This window comes from Triturus cristatus, chromosome 3_2 (genome assembly GCF_964204655.1).
Source record: "Triturus cristatus chromosome 3_2, aTriCri1.1, whole genome shotgun sequence".
Taxonomy (NCBI): domain Eukaryota; kingdom Metazoa; phylum Chordata; class Amphibia; order Caudata; family Salamandridae; genus Triturus; species Triturus cristatus.
The window spans coordinates 557,682,572-557,703,011 of record NC_140584.1 but is presented as its reverse complement, the minus strand read 5'-3'; positions in this window follow the sequence as shown (position 1 = coordinate 557,703,011).

Genomic DNA, 20,440 nt, shown 5'->3' with positions numbered 1-20,440 from the left:
CAGACACTCACCCCCAGTCACAGATCTGGGTTGAATCCATCATCGTTCTTTAGCTCACTTCACCACCACAGTTCAGACACAGCTATATGCAAATCATTCTTGACCCTCTGCCTCATGGGAACAGTCCAGCCCGAACTGCCAAGCCATGTCTACCCTGGACCGGAAACAAGCATCCTGGGACCGGTTTCAGGCTAACAGCCCTCATCAGCAAGGCTAGCTTGAATCCTGTGGCAAAGTGAGCAAGGGACCCATATCTGGGCATACCCTGCCAACTTAGAGTGAACAAAGCAAACGCAAGGAGTTGAAGGATGGAGTGCTGAAACTTTTCAGACACTCACCCCCAGTCTCAGATCTGGGTTGAATCCATCATCGTTCTTTAGCTCACTTCACCGCCCCAGTTCAGACACAGCTATATGCAAATCAGTCTTGACCCTGTGCCTCATGGGAATAGTCCAGCCCGAACTGCCAAGCCATGTCTTCCTCGGACCGGAAACAAGCATCCTGGGACCGATTTTGGGCAAACTAAAGGCGAACAAAGCAAACACAAGTAGGTGACGGACGGAGTGCTGAAACTTTTCAGACACTCAGCCCCAGTCACAGATCTGGGTTGAATCCATCATCGTTCTTTAGCTCACTTCACCACCCCAGTTCAGACACAGCTATATGCAAATCAGTCTTAACCCTGTGCCTCATGGGAACAGTCCGGTCTGAACTGCCAAGCCATGTCTTCCTTGGAACGGAAACAAGTATTCGGTGACCTGTTTCGGGCTAACAGCCCTCATCAGCCAGGCTATCTTGAATCCAGTGGCAAAGTGAGCAAGGGACCTACGTCTGGGCATACCCTGCCAACTTAGGGTGAACAAAGGTTTCGGGCTAACAGCCCTTATCAGCCAGGCTAGCTTGAGTCCACAACGAGACGTACAAGTTTGCCAGACAGGATATAGACTTGGAAGCACCTGAGGAGAGGCCATTCTCTGCACCGCTGAATTTGCCTGTGTAGAGTTCGAAATAAAATATTACTTTTTCTTATAGAAGCAACTATTTGACTTGACATTGATTTATTATTTGTGCTGCTTGCATTTTGAATTATGAGTCGTGTTCACTAACCTGTATCTACTTCTGTCCCGAGGGATCTGTGAATGCTCTACCACAGGTACCACTGACAGTCAAGTGCAGAAGGGGTACTTGGGGTACTTGTCCCAGTTGTTCAGGACCCATAGTAGTCTAGGCCTTAGTATATATGGAGTAAAAAGCCTCAACCTCCATGGTTGGACCAGGTAAACCCTGCGTGTCCCATGACCCTCTGAAAGGGGTTCGGACACAGTGTCTTTCATTTTTCTGGATCAGCCAACTAGAGAGTATGTCAATCACATTTGAGATCAGCCCTGAGGATAGTCATTCAGTACCTGTCACATCGTGTAATTGATGGCATTTTTGTGCACATAGGAAGGAGAAGGACAAGTAATCTGCTGTTGCTAGCTATGCAAAGAATGAAAAAGTGCAGGAATGTGTATTCAAACAGCTTCTCCAAGTGAAGTGGAGAATAGATGCAGACTTGCCATCTCCAGCTGAGATGGGATCAACCTTGTTGGCTTCACATGCTATGTGGACAGCTCAGGCAGTAGCAAACACTGATATTGATGATCTCTGCCACCAACAGGTTATGGCTGGGACTCTATACCTACATTTATGAGCCTTGCTGCAGGCTCTTTCCCAGCCAGATGGAGGAAGAAGTGGGGCTCAGGCCCTACAGTGAGACCGGTGGCCTGCTCCCTTCTGAAGAGGTTTTTGCTTGGCAGCTCATGCTGGACTGTTCTCATCGGAGCAGGGCCCAGTCTGATTTGCATATGGCTAGTGTAACTAATTAGGTTATTAGTTGTACAGGATATGAGGATTGCACAAGTAATAGGTCCACAATTATCTCCTTCCTGGGAATCATGCACCCCATTCTATGACTTGACGCTCTCAGGGTAGCGAAGTAGAGCAGTCGAAAGGCCTACTGAGAAAAGGTGGTGTGGGCTAGTAATCGCCATTCACTGGCACGCAATAACAGCGCTCAATAAATTATTGTCCAATACAAGGCCTACTGAGAGAAGGTGGTGTGGGCTAGTAATCGCCATTCGCTGGCATGCAATAACAGCACTCAATAAATTATTGTCCAATCAATGCTCTTTCTTTGAAAAAGGAAAACTACATTTATTAAACACATACTACTAAATGCTATGCATTAATTTACAATTATATACATAAGGTAGATGAAAAGACCTCTGGTGACATTCTGAAATCATGTTTGACCCCTGCTGGACTATGACCCTCAAAATCACAGTTCCTCCCCCACCTATACAAGGTGGAATATCAACATATAGTGGGCGTCACCTTAAATAAAACAGGGGGATTGGGTTTTTCAGGAGGTAACCACATCAACATATAAGGCAAGCCTATAGGTTTTGTCATCGGGTCACAACGTCAAAATATAGTGCAAGCCTATTGGCTTTGTCAAGGGGCTACTATATCATATGATTATTAACAATAGGACACGTTACAACGCAAACTTTTACAACACATGCCTTTACAACACAGTTTTTATATCGCAACATCCATTACAACGAATGATTTTACAACACATGCCATCACAACGCATTTTTAGAAACTACAATTACAACGCATTCCATTACAACTCATACTATTACGCATAATACTTTTAGGGCAACAGTAGTGTAAGTGTTGGATAGTATAGGGATACAAATCCCTATTCCCACTCCAGTGAGTGCAACAGTAGGGTAGGTGTTGGATAGTTTGGAGTTAAAAATTACTATTCCCACTCCACTGAGTGCATCAGTAGGGTAAGTGTTGGATAGTGTGGGAGTAAAAATTACTATTTCCCATTACTTACCTTATATTGCATTGTAATGGCATGCGTTGTAGTGGCATGCGCTGTAATGCCAAGCATTGTAGTGACATGCGTTGTAATGGATGTTGCGTTGTAATGACTGCGTTGTAAAGGTAGTGTGTTGTAATGACTGCATTGTAATGGTTGTTTCCGATTGTTAATCACAGGTTACTAAAATCACAATCATTTCACTGGAACCAGTAACCATGTTTAAGCACCAACCATTCTTCTTAATAAAAACATTCCCAAAAAATAATTGTCACCAATATACTTTAAATAAAGCATAGAAAAGCAATATAGCATGCGCTTGAGCCTTTCTTCTACACAGTTAAGCCATATAAACTGCAGCCATAGGTCAAACCTCTAGCGGTCCCTGCACTCCCAGCTATTCAGCAAAAGCTTGAGCTGAGAATGGGCTTTTAAATTATGAGTGAAGTCTCACCAGGTCATATTTCCTCTGACCTGGGAGACCTAGGTGATGGGGTTCCCCGGCCTAGTGGGACTCTGAGGCGGTGTCTCCACACACGCCCACTCCCTGGATATAATTAATTAATGAAGCTTGAGCATACCCACAGGCTGCACCTAGGGGTATCTGGAGAACTTGCAGCAGAGCTCCACGACTCACTTTTGGCGAAACTGTCCAAGCGTTAAGATCATCAAAGGGGCATATGTTGGGCCCTTTTGGGGCACATTTCCTGATCTTTAGCTCATGTTGCTCAAGGTGGCTAGGTCTAGCAACTTGGGCAGTTTGAGCAGACCCACTGGCTTCAAAAGGACACACTCTTTAAGGAGCTGGTTTCCCTGGCTCCCCATGCCAGCTTTCCCCTTTGTCTAATTCCTGATTTTCCGCTCCTCCTGCTGGTGCACAGAAGTCCAGGTCTTCCCCAACTGGTCATAAGGGGATCTAAAGGGGTCAGTCTCACTGGCCCTGGAGAGACCCATCTAGTCCTGGGGGCCAGCTGCAGACAGAGTCCTGTATCCACCAGGGTACTTGGCCTTGAGGCTATCAATAGTGTTGTTGCTGTTCAGGTCTAGGGCCTTTTCCTCCTTTAGGGTCTGCAAATGCTACTTTTATGCCCAGTACCAGCCTGGGGGTGGAGGACACCCCATATTCTAAACCTAGAACTGGCTTTGGGCAGTTTCTCCATTTCTCCTGCGTTTGGCTCAAGCTTGGCAAGTGAAACAAAGGCAGGACCAGGCCTGATGTCATGTTAGTTTGTTTGTGCTGTAGCAGGTTCGTTTGAAGTGTAGTTAGGGCATGGCACAGCTCCTCCCAAGTCTTCCTGTCAGGAAGGCCAACTCCTCTCTACTCCCAGGCCCCTTTGTTGCCTGTGTCACCCTAGTACACATTTCCCAATGGGACAACCATCTCCAGCCCAGGCCGCTGGCCAGTCACAGAAAGGCCCCAGAAACCTTTGGCAGGGAATGTCAACTTTCTAAAAGCGGTAATTCTAAAATAATATTTTAACATTCGACTTTACCATTAAAGAGGATTTTAAATTACAATTAAAATGAGTAGAAGAAATATTTCTCTAGCTGCTAAAAATCCAAATGTAGCATTTAATAAATGTAACATAGCCACTTAATGGGCAATAAGGCTTACATGAGTTATTTTGACAGAATAAATTAGCAGTTTAAAACTGCTCTAGGAATGTTACCTATTTGCAGCTACCAGGCTGCACACTACTGTAGTCTCTCATGCATCATCCGTACATGTGCGCACACACATTCACGGGTAACCAGCCCAGGTGTATGGCAGTGGCCTTATCTTAAAAGTTGGGCACTGGTGTCAAAGATGTTCAGTCCAAATACTATACAATAACTGGACGACTCAGGAAGTGAAACGTACCCAGAGTAAGGGTCCAAAAACTAGGTGCTCAAAAGCAAAAAAACAAGTGTATTAATGGTAGGGATTCACTTGCAACAGCTGGGTTTAAGGTGGCATTGTGGACAAAAAACCAATGGACTGGGATGCAACCCCTAGTAATGACCAGTGGCTGAGTTAATCCAATAATTCTATGCACCGCTTTTTTGTTTACATCAATACTACACTCTAAGCACAGTTTAGATAATTAAAAAAAAACACATGCTTGGGCTTTAACCCCTTCGGTGCTCATGACGGAACGGTTCCGTCATGAGCCACGGTTGAGCTGTGCTCATGACGGAACCGTTCCGTCATGACCACGCCCGCGCAAGATTCCGTCAGCACAGCGGCGGAATCTGCGCAGCATGGAAGGGGTTAACAAAAGTTTAGAGGAAGGAATTTTAACTACCATGTTCACATGTTTAATTTTCTACAGTCTGCCACATAAATAGCACTGTTGGCTAAGGGCTAGGTTACATGCACTCTTTCAAGGTAGCTTTCAGTAATGAAAAATTATCTGTCACATCCACTCATGTGTGGAGCCCACACTGGTGTATGGCAACTTGAGACTTAATATTCTATATCTACTGTCAAGTTCTTGTAGGATAACAGCTTAAACAAACATGATGCAATATTAGACCCCATACTCAAGCAAATCTGTGGATCTGAGTGGATCCAATGTCATCAGCGACAAATATATTGAAAAATACAAGAACCTACACTGTCAGTATCTAACCCAATTTACTATCTGCTCAACACACATGGCACTGCTACCTCCCTAAGCACACAGTCAGCACCCCAGTCAGTTATGTGCATTAATCAGTTAGTGGTAGATTTAAATCTGGTGATATCTAGCATAGGTTTTGTACTGGGAGTTTAGCCTTCCATTACAAAATACTATTCCAAATCAAACTTTGAAACTTTAAAAAAAAAATTGTTATTGTGTCCTCATTCTGCCAACTTTCTTGCTAGGTTGTGCTCTAATCCCTCTAGGTCTTGCAAGAGGAGACCAGACCGGAGACCAGAAGAGGAAAAAGAAGAGTAGTGTCCCACAAGTATACTGCTGTTTCCACGGCTGGGTGATGTCGTGGCTACATCACCCAGCCGTGACTTCGGTTCCCAAATACTCGGCTCCCCAGCTCATTACAGAAAGCAGTGGGTCCAGAAACAGGATTTTACGAAAGTCGGTAGGATCCACTTATTTCGGAAGTCCGCTTACACGCATAGCATACAAAACTACAGTGGCGGCCCTTTACCATTTTTTTATCAGTGAGCCGAGTACTACTGCATTTCAGATTATTACTGAGTACCTACCACATTGGATAAACTTTCAGCCCCGGATGTCCATCTCTAAACATATAAATCGAAGGATACATCAATAAGCCATAAATTCAAGGCACTTTTCCTCTTCTCCATCTTGGACCCAATCCTAAGACTGACTCCGGCGCATCTAATCAACACCTTTTCTCGTGGGATACCGCTATCCTCTTGAGGATAAGGAAGGTACAGCTACATGGCGTCCTGATGAAGGCTTCTAGCCGAAACGCACGTAGGATTTAACACCGACCCAGCCATGACCACATGAAGTTGCAATTTGTTACTCTGTACATATTCATTGTAGACATATACCTGAGTCTATTCATTATGTTTGATTTCTGATTTGTCCTAAAAAAACTATTAGCTCAAATAATTGTATGAAACAAATGTTCCTTTTTCTGTCTTTATTTTGAAGGTATTAAGAAACATGAATATGACATGTAATCCTTTTACAACCTATATATAAAGTGATAAAAATAAAGTATACCTTACAATTTTGTACCTTATGGCACATATATCTATTTATTTTGTCCGTTCTGTAGGTCCTTATGTTTTTTAAACTTTGTTCCTAAATTGTTTTTGCTAACGAATGCTATCAGCACCCTGATTTAGGAATTAATCTCAGGGGCATCCCTATTTTTTTCAATAATATGATCCCGCAAACATTCCGGGGTACCCGGGCAGTCCCAAATCGGAGCCCATGATGAAAAATTTGGAATTCCCAGTATTTTTCGCACATACATCCACGTATTTAATGCAGACTTCAAGATCTTAAGCCTCACCTTTTAAAAAAAACTTTGGGTCTCCATATTTAAAAAGAAAGTGAAGTCGACCTTGCGGAATGTCCACTAACATAGCCTCAAAATGTAAACAAATCGATGACTTATCTGTCTTGTTAGCGAGCATGCGAACATTCTTAAAATGAAAGGCATAGCAGTAGGCAAGTAAGTCTGGTAACGCCAATCCTCCACCCTCTATCCCCCTCCTCAACTTTTTCCAGGCTACCCTGGGACCTTTTGACGCCCAAATAAAGCTTCCTATTCTTCCCTGGAGTTTAGCTATATCTTCCTTCTGAAAGACTAACGGAATAGTGTTGAAAAGGAAAGTGATTTTTGGGAGGATAATCATTTTTATGAGGTTTACCCGACCAGAGATATTTAAAGGTAGATTCGCCCATTTAGACACTGACTTTCCTCCAGTTTGTTTTTGTAATATCTTCCATTTTCTGAGCAATTAAAACCCCAAGATACCGTATTTGTGTTTTTGCCCCGTGACTCGCCAGACCCTGGTTCCATTCCATTATCTCAGTTTTTCCTGTATTTACTTTGCACCCAGAGATGCAGCCAAATATCTCAGACTTCCTCATCAAATTGTGGGATTGCATCTTGCGGATTACTTGTAAACAGCATCAGATCGTCTGCATATAATGCTAATGTAAATTCAAAATCATGCGATTTAAAAGGGAAAATAGTGGTATCTGCCCTTATCAAATTGGCTAATGGCTTAATGTACAGATTGAAAAGTAGTGGGGACAAGGGGCAGCCCTGCCCTGTCCCTCTAAAAATATTGAACCAATCTGAAAATAGAACTTTTAGAACTGGAATTATTATATCTATAATGCAGATAAAAACCTCAACTGAGAGGCCGTCTGGTCCAGCTGCCTTTCCCTTTGCCGTTTTCTTACACTGAGCTCTTATCTCTTCCTCCTTAATCTCTCCCTCTAGGGCTTTCTGTTGTTCCTTAGTTAACTGAGTAAGTGTTGTCAATCCTAGGCACTCATTAATGTCCTCCCGGCCCGGTTGAATATCCGCGGTGCATAAATCACTCATGAAACTACGAGCCTCTTCGCATATATCTACATTGGCGTACAATACGTCCCCAGATTCACTACTAATTAACTCCCAAATTTTATTCCTGGCCCTATCTACCTTAGCCTTCCAGGCTAATAGTAAGCTACATTTTTTCCATAAGCTAAATGTTGAAGCTTACTTGCTTTCCATCTATCAAGTAATTGTTTATCTATCTGCACCTGGAATGCTACTTGTAACCTCTCCAACTCTTTACTCAGGACTTGCACACTATCTAGATCCTCCATTGAAGCCTTCTGTAGTTCTCCTTCTTTTTCCTTAATCTCTTTAATTCTGTTCTCTTCTTCTTGCTTCGCCACCCTTCTTTTTCCCAACATTATAGATTTTAAGACACCCCTTAGGTATGCCTTAAAAGCATCCCAGACTATTTGTTCTTCTGCCGACCACCTATTAACATGAAAATAGTTTGCAGATTTTTCCCTTAAATCACGAACCACATTCTCATCTATTAGTATCGTCCTATCTAGTGTCCATCTTCTCTGCCTCTCTTTTTGATGAATCCTCAAGGACATGGCTACTGCGGAATGACCTGACAGAATCGCTGGAAGATGGGTAATCTCGACTACCTCTTCGCAGAGCTCCTGATCTAATAAGAAATAGTCTATCCGGGAGTGATGCCTATACTAATATTAGGTGGATTAGTATACTTAACTTTTGATGTCCTATCTAATCCTTTGTTCATAACTAAGTTAAAATCTCCTCCCAATACAATGGGGGCTGCTGTCTCCAGTAAACAGGATTCCAACTTTATCAGGGCCTCTGGGTTATCATTATTTGGCCCATAATATACAGCACACACCAATGGCCTACCTTGAATTAGAAGAGTTACCGCTAACCATATTCCCGAAAAGTCAGATTCATATTTAGCTAATCTAATTCCATTATTGCTTTTGATGATGATGGCCACTCCCCTACTACTCCCTCTCTGGTCTGAACATACTACCTCCTGCACCCATCTGAACTTATCAAAACATTGCCTGCACTCATTTCTTTCCAGATGAGTCTCTTGTAGTAATATAATTTGGGCCTCACTGTTCTTTAAAATTTCCATGACCCGAGACACTTTCCTTCAAGATCTCAACCCATTTATGTTCCATGTTAGAAAATGTAATACTTTTATGTTATCCATACTCTAATTCTATAGCACTGGTTCACCTTCTTACACAATAAACCTTGATTCCATCTCTTAGTCTTTTTAGACCCAGACTTACTCTCTAACCCTTCAAAAGATAGCCTTATGAGGACAATTTATTTTTTTCTCCCACTGCACCCCACACCCAGTACTCTTCTTCCCCCCTCCCTCCAGGAAACCCCCTCTCTATACCTTGGGCGATACAGTCCGCCCTTCGTGACCCCTCGTCCCGCATAGAGAAGAGAACATAAATTTAAGTAGAAAAGAAAAACAGCCTATCTAAAACACCCTAACAACTGTTCTTGATAAACATAGAGAACTCATACCCTTTTTACGTGAGCTGACAACTCATCTCTCCATCTGTGATAGAAAAGTATCCACTTCCTCAGGATCACTAATGTTGTGCATTTTGTTTCGCCACATTATTTTTAACATTTCTGGGTATTTCAACTGAACCTGAGCTCCCTTGCTTCGTAGCTCAGTCATTCTGGTGCCTAGTTCCAACTGCCTCTGAGCCATCCTCTTACCTAAATCTGATCTTATTTGATAAGTAAAACCATCATGCCTTAAGGAACCCTCCTTTAAAGCCAATCCTAACACAAACTCTTTCACGGCAAACATCAGGAAATGTATCAAAATCTTTCTAGGGGTCTTCCTATCTGAGTTCAGCTTAAAGGGGTCTCTGTGAGCTCTCTCAATCTCCTTCTCCCAATCGATTTCTGGTCTATCCTTCAAAATGTCTTCTCTCAGGAGGTTGCATATGAAAACCTTGACATCTCCTTTCTCGGTCCCTTCCGAAATTTTGAGGAACCTCAAATTATTATGCCGAGATTGTGTTTCCAACCTTTCAAAATCCTCTTGCTGCAATCTATGCTGCCTTTTTAATGCCTCAATATCCTTGGAATTTTCCGACACTGCTACTGACAGTGTTTTAACTTCCCCTTCCAAAATTCCAGTACGCTGCACAATATCATCCAGTTTCTCTTCTAATACCTCACACTTATCTCAAATCCCTATTTGGTTAGTCTCGGATACCTTAAATTTCATCAGAATATCCTGCCTCAGGTTCAAAAACATCCTTTCCATAGAATTTTTGTCCCCATTACCATATGGATTATTGTCACTTTGCTTAGCGCTCTGCACCTCCCCCGTCTTTCGGCTACTTTGAGGTAGTTCCATAATTAAAATTGGAGTAAAACTAGAACTGGGACTAGGACTGGGACTAGAGCTAGCTTCCAAACTTAAATTTTTAGCTTGCTCCTCTTCACCATGTAAGGACCCAGCTAGTGGAGAAAATCGATTTTCCAAAGGAAGTGGGGCTATTTATGTCGGTTTTGTGACCTTATTACGCTTTGCCTGTGAGGTTTTGACCTGTTCCATTATTTTAAGGTATGATCTTACGGAAGGTGAAGGTTTGACAGGCACATGCACTTCTTTTAGACCATAGCGTCCTAGCCTCCCTCCAGAATTCTGCACCTTCCTTTTAGGGGAGACTACTACAGCCTCTCTTACTACCTGCTCCTTGGTCCCCCTCCTTTACCTCCTTTAACCTTACTTTTACCCTCCGGGAGCGACTGCAGCTGATAACGGCTCCTCACATGCGTTTCGCTGTTTAAAGGCACATATTTAATAATACTCTCTCTTTTCTCCATTGTGTCTAATTCACTTATGGGGTTAATTGGGGGGGAGGGTTAATTCCTACACCCATGCCCTCGATAGCACTGTCTCCTCTCACCTCCCCTACTTCACGAGCTGAATGTAGACCCCTGAGAGGAGGCCCTTTTTCCATCAGCCTCAGTACCTCCCGTGAGCGCCCCTGTACCTGCGGTCCTTTGATCTTCACCCTCCTTCTTCTTTCAACCACTTCCCACACTTGCACCTCTACTTGTGTGTTCCGGGGCATGAGTTGCACCCACTTGCCCCCACAAATCTCCATGCTGTTCCCGGAGTCTCTCTCCTCCAGCGCCCAGAATCCTGTGCTTCCTCTGCCTCTACCGACCCGGGAGTTGGCAGCCATTTAGCGCCGCATGAGTCTTTCGCAAAAGACCCGCTGCTCTCTCCCAGATCCCACACCGCGTCTCCACATCAAAACCCATGAACGTCGAGGCTCAGGTATGTCTGGTAGTTAATTCTATTAATGTGGGAGTTCTCTCAATTTTTTCTCTCAATTTTTTGATAAAGCGTATTAATGTATTTTAATACATTTACTCAAATCACACGTTTTAATATATCATCTCAGGCTGCTTCCTTAATAAAGCCCATTATTTTCTGTCTCGGTCCGGGAGCTACTGCGACTGGTGTCAGCCCGCCGCCATGTTTCCCCCCCAAAAACGTAAAAAACTTTTTGTACTTTATATGTGATGTAAAATGCAAAAAGTGTAAAAAGTTTGGAAAAAAATATTTTCTCCTGCTTTGCGCTTGCCTCAAAGAAGCATAGTTTTTTTAGCAAAGCCCTATCTACAAATGTTAGGAAAAAGCCCCCTTGGCACAAAGTAGTGATACTTTTAAGGCCGCTTCCAAATACAAATAAAGGTTTGTGTAGGAAAGTAAATAACAATTTCACACTTTGCATTGGTTTGCAACCCTTTTGGAGACTTTGCACCAGCACAAAGTTATGACAAACCCTGACCCTTATTTATGCTCTTTAATTTCACGTGGCTCCTTCAACCTGCCTCAACCCAACTGATGGCTCACATTGTGTTATGCTCCCGGCATTGCCTGATCACTCTTATCTTCTGATTCCCCTCATCTCTTTCATTTTGTTCTGCCCGTTTAGGTCTCTCCTGACACTGTGCATGCGCTGTCGCTTGTGAGTTTTGTTTTGCTTAAAAAAAACACAAAAAGGGCTTAGAGTTACCTGTTAATTACCATTGGTAGACTTCTTTCTCACTTTCATTTTCATGCTTCTCCTCGGTCAGCATGTGCTGGTTTCACCTTTTCTTCATGTTTTTTTTCCTTTTGGTGGAGCATGGATCAAGTACAGCTTCCTGTCCGCATCCTATGCCCTTCCACTGTTCGCACGCTGGAGATACTTTGTTTATCAGTTGTAGCACTTCATAAGAGTGCATCCGTTGCAGGCCGTCTCCCCACTGCGTGATTGACTGCACCCGGCTCCCCAGCCCAACTCCCTCATGGTTGCTAGCAACGGGTCTCTCCCTCCCTCCCTCCTCCTACATCATTGCTTGCACTGCCCCCTCCACAACATTGTTGCTGCTTGCATCTCCTCCCAACCTCTCCCTTGTTCTTGCTGTTTTTGCCGGCCCCCTGCGTCGTTATAGCTTCCATCCACGCCCCTCCTGCATCATTGCTGCTTCTACCTGCAGCTAACCACCCTCCTGTGTCTTTGCTGCCCCAACAGCTCCTCCCACATAACTGCTGCTTGCACTTGCTCCCCCTTCCCTCGTGTGTAACTCTGTATTTAGCACTTGATTGCTGACAACAAACAGCCCTCAAACTTTGGCTTTTTCCACCAATCAATATTTACAGAGTCTGCTTTTGAAGGAAGTTCAAATTGAAATAATTTTACTTTGAAAAATCTGTTGTCCTATTTATGTGCCTGTGAGTGAGGACATGTAACCCCTGTGCACTGGTAAGTCAGACATTTTCATTTTGGTTTGTGGAATGTGTTATATTGTTATGCTTGTTATTTGTGGTAATGAAATATACACAGTGTTCTTTACACATTTCTTGTTCTCAGTGCTTGTTGTGTTATCAATGTTGAGGCCCATATTTATCAATATTTCATTCAATTCAGCAAGCCACTTTGCTGCTCAGCACTGCGGGAATGGGAGAGGGCAGGAATATACAATAATACAAATTATATGGCACAATGACTTGCATTCTCAAACTAACAGGCCGCATGCTGGCCGCCAGTTCTCCAGCAACAAGTGTATCAAGGCTTGTGGATATAACAGCCCCGTGTTATTCCACATGCATATTGACAGTTCGTTATTTAATATATTGTAATGTCCACAGCTTTCTACAGGCTACCTATATCAGATACGGGCATTTCTTATTGAAGCTAGCATCAATTGACTACTGGACTCTCATCTTCCACATTAATTTCTTCTGCCTGCAGATACAGATAACCGTGGGGACAACGGCGGGTGACAAAATTCTTCATTTATATTGAAGACTTGTTCTATTTGGAAACTTTATGGGATACGGCAAATATGGTGTATGTTTGTATGATTGAAGTTTTAAACTTTGCCGTCTGCCTGGCAGACTCACAGAATTGTCATGTTTACACTAGCTTCCGGTACGCTGTTCTACGGGGTGCCGGTCTTTGCCTGTACCTTTTAGCCTTGAAGAAGTCAGCTGGACAAAACACGTGTCGGCTTCCAGTGTATTTTTGTGTATGGATCTTTGAGAAGGAGAGAAAATAAAGACAAAGGAACATTTTATGGACTCCCCGTGATTACTAAATTGGTTACTACCTACATTATATAATTTAGAGTGATTGAGGTGTGCCTCGGCATATCTGCATGTACTTTGAAAAATCTGTCATCCTATTTATGTGCCTGTGAGTGAGGACATGTGACCCCTGTGCACTGGTAAGTCACACATTTTCATTTTGGTTTCTGGAATGTGTTATATTGTTATGCTTGTTATTTGTGGTAATGAAATATACACAGTCAGTTTTCTTTACATATTTCTTGTTGTCAGTGCTTGTGGTGTTATCAATGTTGAGGTTCATATTTATCAATATTTCATTCAACTCAGTAAGCCACTTTGCTGGTCAGTAATGTGTGAATGGGAAAGGGCAGGAATATACCATAATAAAAATTATGCAGCACACTCAGAAAGAGGAAACAACGAGGAGAAAGAAAAATATTTCTCCTCGTTGCACCTTGGGTGGGAAGGCATACATTTCTGATACATTCCCAGGGCTTGGTCTTGAAAAGTTTCAGCACTCTGTCCATCATCATATTGTATTTTCTATGTTTGCCCTAATTGGTCATGGATATACCCAGACTTCCTTGCTTGCTGTGCCACTCGATTCAATCTAGCCTGGCTGATGAGGGGTGATACCCCAAAACTGGCCCCAGTATGCTTGTTTGCGGTCTAGGGAGGACATGGCCTGGCAGTTCGGGCTGGAATGTTCCCATTGGGAGCAGGTTCATGACTGATTTGCATATGACTGGGTCCAAACTGGGGTGGCATGGTGAGCAAAAGAAAGATGGATTTTACCCAGATCTTTTGACTGGGGGTGAGTGAGTGAAAAGTTTCAACACTGTGTCCATTATCTTGTTTTTGTTACATTGCCAGGTCTACCAGTGTTGGTAAACCTATGACTGTATCAGAATGCATGGGTGGATGCATGGGAGCACGCATGCTCCACCCCCGGCACAGCTCTCTGCCGTAGAGTGACGCAAGGCAGCTATTTGCGCTGCCTTTCATTACTCTAGATTTATTAAGCCGCGCAGAGCCACGTAAAGATAAAGATTTGCTGAATGTATTATTTAAGAGAAGGTTTAGTGTGAGTGCCCGCGACTGCTTGTCAGGCAAAGCGGTAGATTGTAGCGAGAATAGTTCATGCTGTAAGGGATCGGTTGGACGTGGCTCTTCTTAGGGGGATTTTCTAAAAACATTTAGCTTTTTGTCCTCATGGTTTTTCCAGCTCTCTTTTCCTGACCTTAGGACTCTGGGCAGCCAAGGTGGTGTCGTTAAGGGTGCACGGGGTCCCAGATAAAGTCTGGGAAGGTGACTTATGGCTGTTCTTACTGAACGTGGGAATGGATGCCCTTCTTACACCGGCAGAGAAGGGCATGGTGTGCTACTCGGTCAAGAAATCCTTTCTGATGAAGATGTTTGGGGGAGGATCCAAATGGTCCGCCAGAAGTGGAGACATTTCTTACTCTATGCTGGGAAGACTTTGGGCGATGGCCTTAAGTTGTATAGTCCAGCTAACTCCCCATCATGGGTGGGGGAGACGTGTGTTAGTATAGGTAATTCCCTGTGGAGCTGGGTGAGGAAAGGGTCCCATTTTCATTCACCAATCTGGGGCGGGCTAAAGCTCAGGAACTCCCATGTTCCTTTTCAAATATGAGGAGAGAGTCGGGGCGGGCCAACACCAAGGATACCCTACACCCAGCCCCTGGTGTTTTCCCAAAGGGAGATCCTGGTGAGGAAGCTGGCCTGTGCCAGGAGGAAATCCACTGAAGGGGATCCCCCAGCAGCAGTAGGAGGTGGGCAGGCGACTGCAACCAGTAGTCTCCCAGTTCAGTATCCAGGGGTACTCCTCCTACGCTAGGGTTTGGGCCCCCAATGAGGGGGGCAGGGGAAAAAGAGCTTACCCCTGTCCCCCTGTACAGACACATGGTACAGACCCTGGGCTGGAGGATCAGGTGTAGGAAGCCATCCCTGACCTGGACAAGGGGAAGTGGGAAACAGGGGCAAGACTTCTGGGCCCATTGCCCCCCACCCCCTAATTGGAGCCCCCAAGGGTTCTTGGGTGGCTGGGTGCTTGGTTGGGGATGCTAGAGGCTGTTGGTGTCCTGGGCATGGTGTTGGTTGAGTGAACTAAGGTGGCCAGGGGTTAGGGACCAGAGGATCACCCCAGGACAGAAGGGGCCACACCTTAGGGTGGACCCCAAGAGAGTCAAAGGAGGTCCTACTGGGATCATAGGACACATGTCAGGATAGGGTGCTCACTTGATTGGGTTAGGTGTCATACCTGTGAGTGCCCTGTACAAATGTACCCCACATACCCAGGGCTGGCACAACCCTGGCTAATAGGGGGACGCCACACTGATTGTGCCAACCACCTGAACAACCTATCAAAAATGTCTCATTCTCAGGTTGGCCGTTCTCACTCTGTAGCCAACCCTGAGATGGCTATTACCTATTACCAAACTGGGGTAGGTGAGTGGCCGGATAGATACATATACATGTGCACTTTGTTAAGCATGGGTCCAGGCTGCCAATAATGCTCTTAAATACGTGTCCATCCTGCCATTGCAATCTGGTGTGTGCTTTCCACCGATGGTGCTCTTAAATACATGTCCAGCCTGCCACTCCAGGCCGATGCACGCAATTGTGCCTGTGTAAGCCACCCTGAGAGGACCTTTCACTTCCACCCGAGGGTACGTCCTAAGGGGTGAAGCGAGTGGTAGATGAAAGGCAGGGCAGGTACACATGCCCAGGTAGTGAAAAATATCCACGTGTGTTTTCGCTACCTATGAGGTTTGCTCTTCCCATAGGCTAACATGGCGAAATGGTTGATATTATGTCAGGCTTCATTAGTGGATTGCCTTAGAGATGCCTCATGATGTTTCCTATCATTGTATTTGGGGCAACAACCCCCTGCCAATGGTCAAGGTGACTTTGTCATGATTCGCATAGAAATGCCACTACTAGAAATTGGGCATTCCTATGCACTAAAGGTTAACTCAGTGTGTCCCTTGATGCTTGACTCCAGTCCACACTGGTGGTTGGGGGAGCAAATCTGGGCATTCCCAAGCGACAGCTATATAAAACTGGGCATTCAATTGGAATGACCGACCTCTGCCATTTGCGGACATGGCTGCAGAGATTGTAGGAGGAGGTTTTGACACTGGAGCCAGATTGTGGCTCCACTAAAGATTAGGTTCTGCATTCCACAGCCTCATTGCAGAGAGAACGAAATTTGGGGAAGACATCTGTGGTTCAAAGGAAGACCCTTTGCACCACCTCCAACTTTAAAGGCACACTCCAGTATAACTATTGGTGCCATCCTGCAGCAAAGGGTGAGATACGCTTGTGGAAATGTGGGAACGAAGAACCTGGAACTGCGTGGTGCAGATTGCCAGAGGATCAGTTGTGCACAAGGAGGATTACTGCCATTAAAAGGGACCTTGTGCCCTTTCTGAACAATGGCTGGCCTGGGTCAACCACCTGCTGCTTTGTGGCACCTCGAAGTGTGCTCTCCAAGGGCTTGTCAAGCTTTCCCCCTGTTCTTTCGAAGGGCTCAGGAACATCAAAGATCTCCTAAGAGGGACCCACACCGTCTACCTGTGACACCTGAAGCTCGGTGCCCTCTCAAGTGCCCACAATGTCTGCTGGATTCTAGCTGGTAGCGCAGTGTGGGCGTGGAACTGAGAATTGTTCCTGGAGACCGGATCACGTCATGCGGAGACCCAAAGTGTGACCCACATCTAAGGCATATTCCCCCCACATCGTAGGTACCTTGGCACGCATAAGCATCTAGTTTGATGAGAGCGGATTTAGCGGTTGCGGGACCCGCTTCGTTGATCATGCTGCATCTCTCTCGTGCGACACACCAACTGCATGCTCACTGCATGCGGTGTCCGATTCATAGGTTGCGACCCTAGGTGGTGGGGGCATTAACTGTAGTAGTGCTTCATTCTACCTCATGAGGCATTGTTGAACTTGGGCTTGTGTGTGTGACTGGAATGGTCAGGTGCGATCTATATCAACGTGCACCTGACAATGTGTCTAATTTCCAGAGAGGTACGAAACTTGCAAATCTTCAATCATGTGAGAGACCAGAGCTGTCTGGTGCAGCCAAAATCGTTATGCACTGGATGTTGTGCCTCATTTTCAAGGAGGTATGGATTTGGCAACTCTTCATTTTGTGTAACTGGAACAGTCTAGTGCGGACCGTATCATCACACACCCCACATTGTGCCACCACATTGTGCACCGCGTGCCTGGGCGTGACTCTGAGCAACGTGTACCTGACGGGGTGCATCCTCCTTCTGAGAGGCCCCCCTGCTACATTCTCCATCCATCTCCTGTTCCCTTACTTGGCCTCAGTGCAGCGGACCAGCTGCCCTCTCCTCACTTGGCCTTTGCCAGCAACACTGTGTTGCAAGGTATTATTTTAGGCTCAGGCTTGAGTGGTCAGAGTGACTGATGGGGCTAGAGGAGCCCCTAAAGCGGGTCAAAAGACTGTGGCACCCCCATGCTGCGCAGAACTAGGCTTGTGGCGGAAGGCCTTTAGGCGACTCCTTGGGTTTGACTGTCTATTGCCCTCTGTCTGTGTCTGTTCCACATCCTGTGGGTGAACTTCTCCAGTGGCTGCCAAACCCCTTTTACAGACTGCCTCCTAATTGACCTTGCTGCCTATCACCACATGGTTCCTGGGACCCTGACTAAGAGTCAATACGGCTGCGTACAGCCTAGTACATGGGGAAGGACGGGGTGTCTCCAATCTGTAGGTGTAGTATAGTCAGGGTGAATTGGAGGATTGTGGGAGGCCTGGGGTTATGGGGTCTGCAGAGTGTAACCAATTGACCTGCGGGGTATCAATCTCACCGCATTAGGGTGCTGAGTGCGTATGTGTGCAAGTTCTTCCATACGAAGTTGTCTGATATACAATGCATCATATAGCAGTGTCGAGTGAGTGTGTGTGTCGGCGTGACAGAGGGAAACTGCCCGTGATTCACGACACAGGACAGCTGTTCGACCGATACGTTGATTACTTGCCAGAAAAGCGTTACTTTTGACATTATTTTTCCCCGCACGGCCTCGGCCCGCGGTGCTGCTAAAAAGTGGTACACATATTTGTATGTACTTCATATTTATGAAATCGTTGTGGCCTTGGGTGCACCCTCTAACTGTGTGATATTGAATTATAAGAATTGCTAGGGTGAGCCTGGGGTTTGCAACGTGTTGCACCGCATATGGGTGCTGGGGGGTGGTATATTAGGATCATTCCCATGTGTGCTTATTACTAATGTCAATTGAACACAGCTGGGCTTAGTAATGGTAGTAATAATTCCAAATGTAATTTATGCCCAGAAATTCATGGTGTACATGTTGTGTTGATTATTATGTGGTGTTGAATACAAAGGTTATTTACATACATCACATTTGAAGCCTCTTTTGTGGAGCTCAAGGTATTTATTTTGAGTGAGTGCTGGGCAATTGCTTTACACATTGCCTTTGTGATGAGTGTGACTGCTTAATGCCAATCAGAGCTGGACTGGGAATCGAAACCGGCCCTGGCAAAGAGCTTGGCCGGCCCCGTGGTGGGGTGGGGTTGTCAGCGGAAAGCTATGTGCCGCATTCGTTGCTGGGGGCCAATATTGCAACTGTGCCGCAAAACCAGCTACCGGAAACAAAAACGGCCCCCAGGGGTCTAAAACCAGCCCCCAAATTGGCGGCCCACCGGTGAAACAGCCGGTGCCCACTACAGCCAGTCTGGCCTTGGTACCAAGCTACACAAGGGTGTGCGCAGGTTATGAAGTGTGTTTAATCTCCCACCCTTAACTGTATTGGTAGGTTCTGCCTGGCTGGGGCATCGCCTCCAGCAACCAAAAAATGCCAGTTCCAACAGGATCAAACCAGTCTGAAGGACAGGTCCTCGTTTATGTATTTCATTGGTGTTGTAAATATGTGAAAAGCTAAGATTGCAGACATTATTTCTTAATTGTGTGATTTGTTTGTAAATCGAAATACCTGCTGCAGGAAAGGCAATATTTAAGCATCGCTAACACACCAAAGTTTATGAATTCTACAAGTGAACCTTTGCTTGTTAGTTAACATTTTATAGATACTGAAAATTCGCTATCGTTACCGCTATTTATTTTGTTGCCATATCTACTGGTCTAACTCAAATTATCAGACTTTTCTTTTTCACTAATTTCATAGGAAGTCATACCGAGCTATCTTTCCAAGCATATTCTCGCTTTGAGAGTAGAGACACCTGCTGTAAGTCAAGAAATTTTCATTGAAAAGATTATCATAAATAATGTTATACTCCTTTTTGCCAGAGTGGGTGCAGGGAATAGGATCCGGCATCAAAGGGAAGACAGTGAATAAGAGAAACCTGGTCAAACCAGTTTAGTCAGGCTGGAAACAAACATCAGGCTGGCAAATCATTCTTTTGGATCTTATACAACCTTAATTCATTTTTACTATTTACCATCATTTAGTGTATTTGCGATCAGAAACTCTGCAATTATAAATACTATTAAAAAACAACCAATTATATATTTCACCTCCTCCGATCCCTTAATTTAGGCCCTCGCTTTCTAGCATATGTCCAGTTATTATATACAGATTTGTCATCTTCAGTACGGGTGTCGGGCATAGATCGGCACCTTTCCCCATATGCCGGGGCACAAGGCAGGGCTGCCCCCTGTCTCCGTTGTTATCTGCCCCGGCCATAAAGCCTTTGGCCGTCTGGGTGCGGCGCGACCCGCTGATCCGGGGATTCGAATGGGCAAGGGAACGATCGGATAGAATCGAGCTATACGCAGACAATGTTCTGTTCTTTATTACAGATCCTTGGTTCTCGGGGCCCCGAGTTCTTCAGATTCTCCGGGTGTTCGGGGAGACCTCGGGCCTGGGGGCCAACCCATTAAAATCGGTATTATTTCCTGTATGCGGGGACCAGGGACGAGGAACTGGGGCTACGCAGT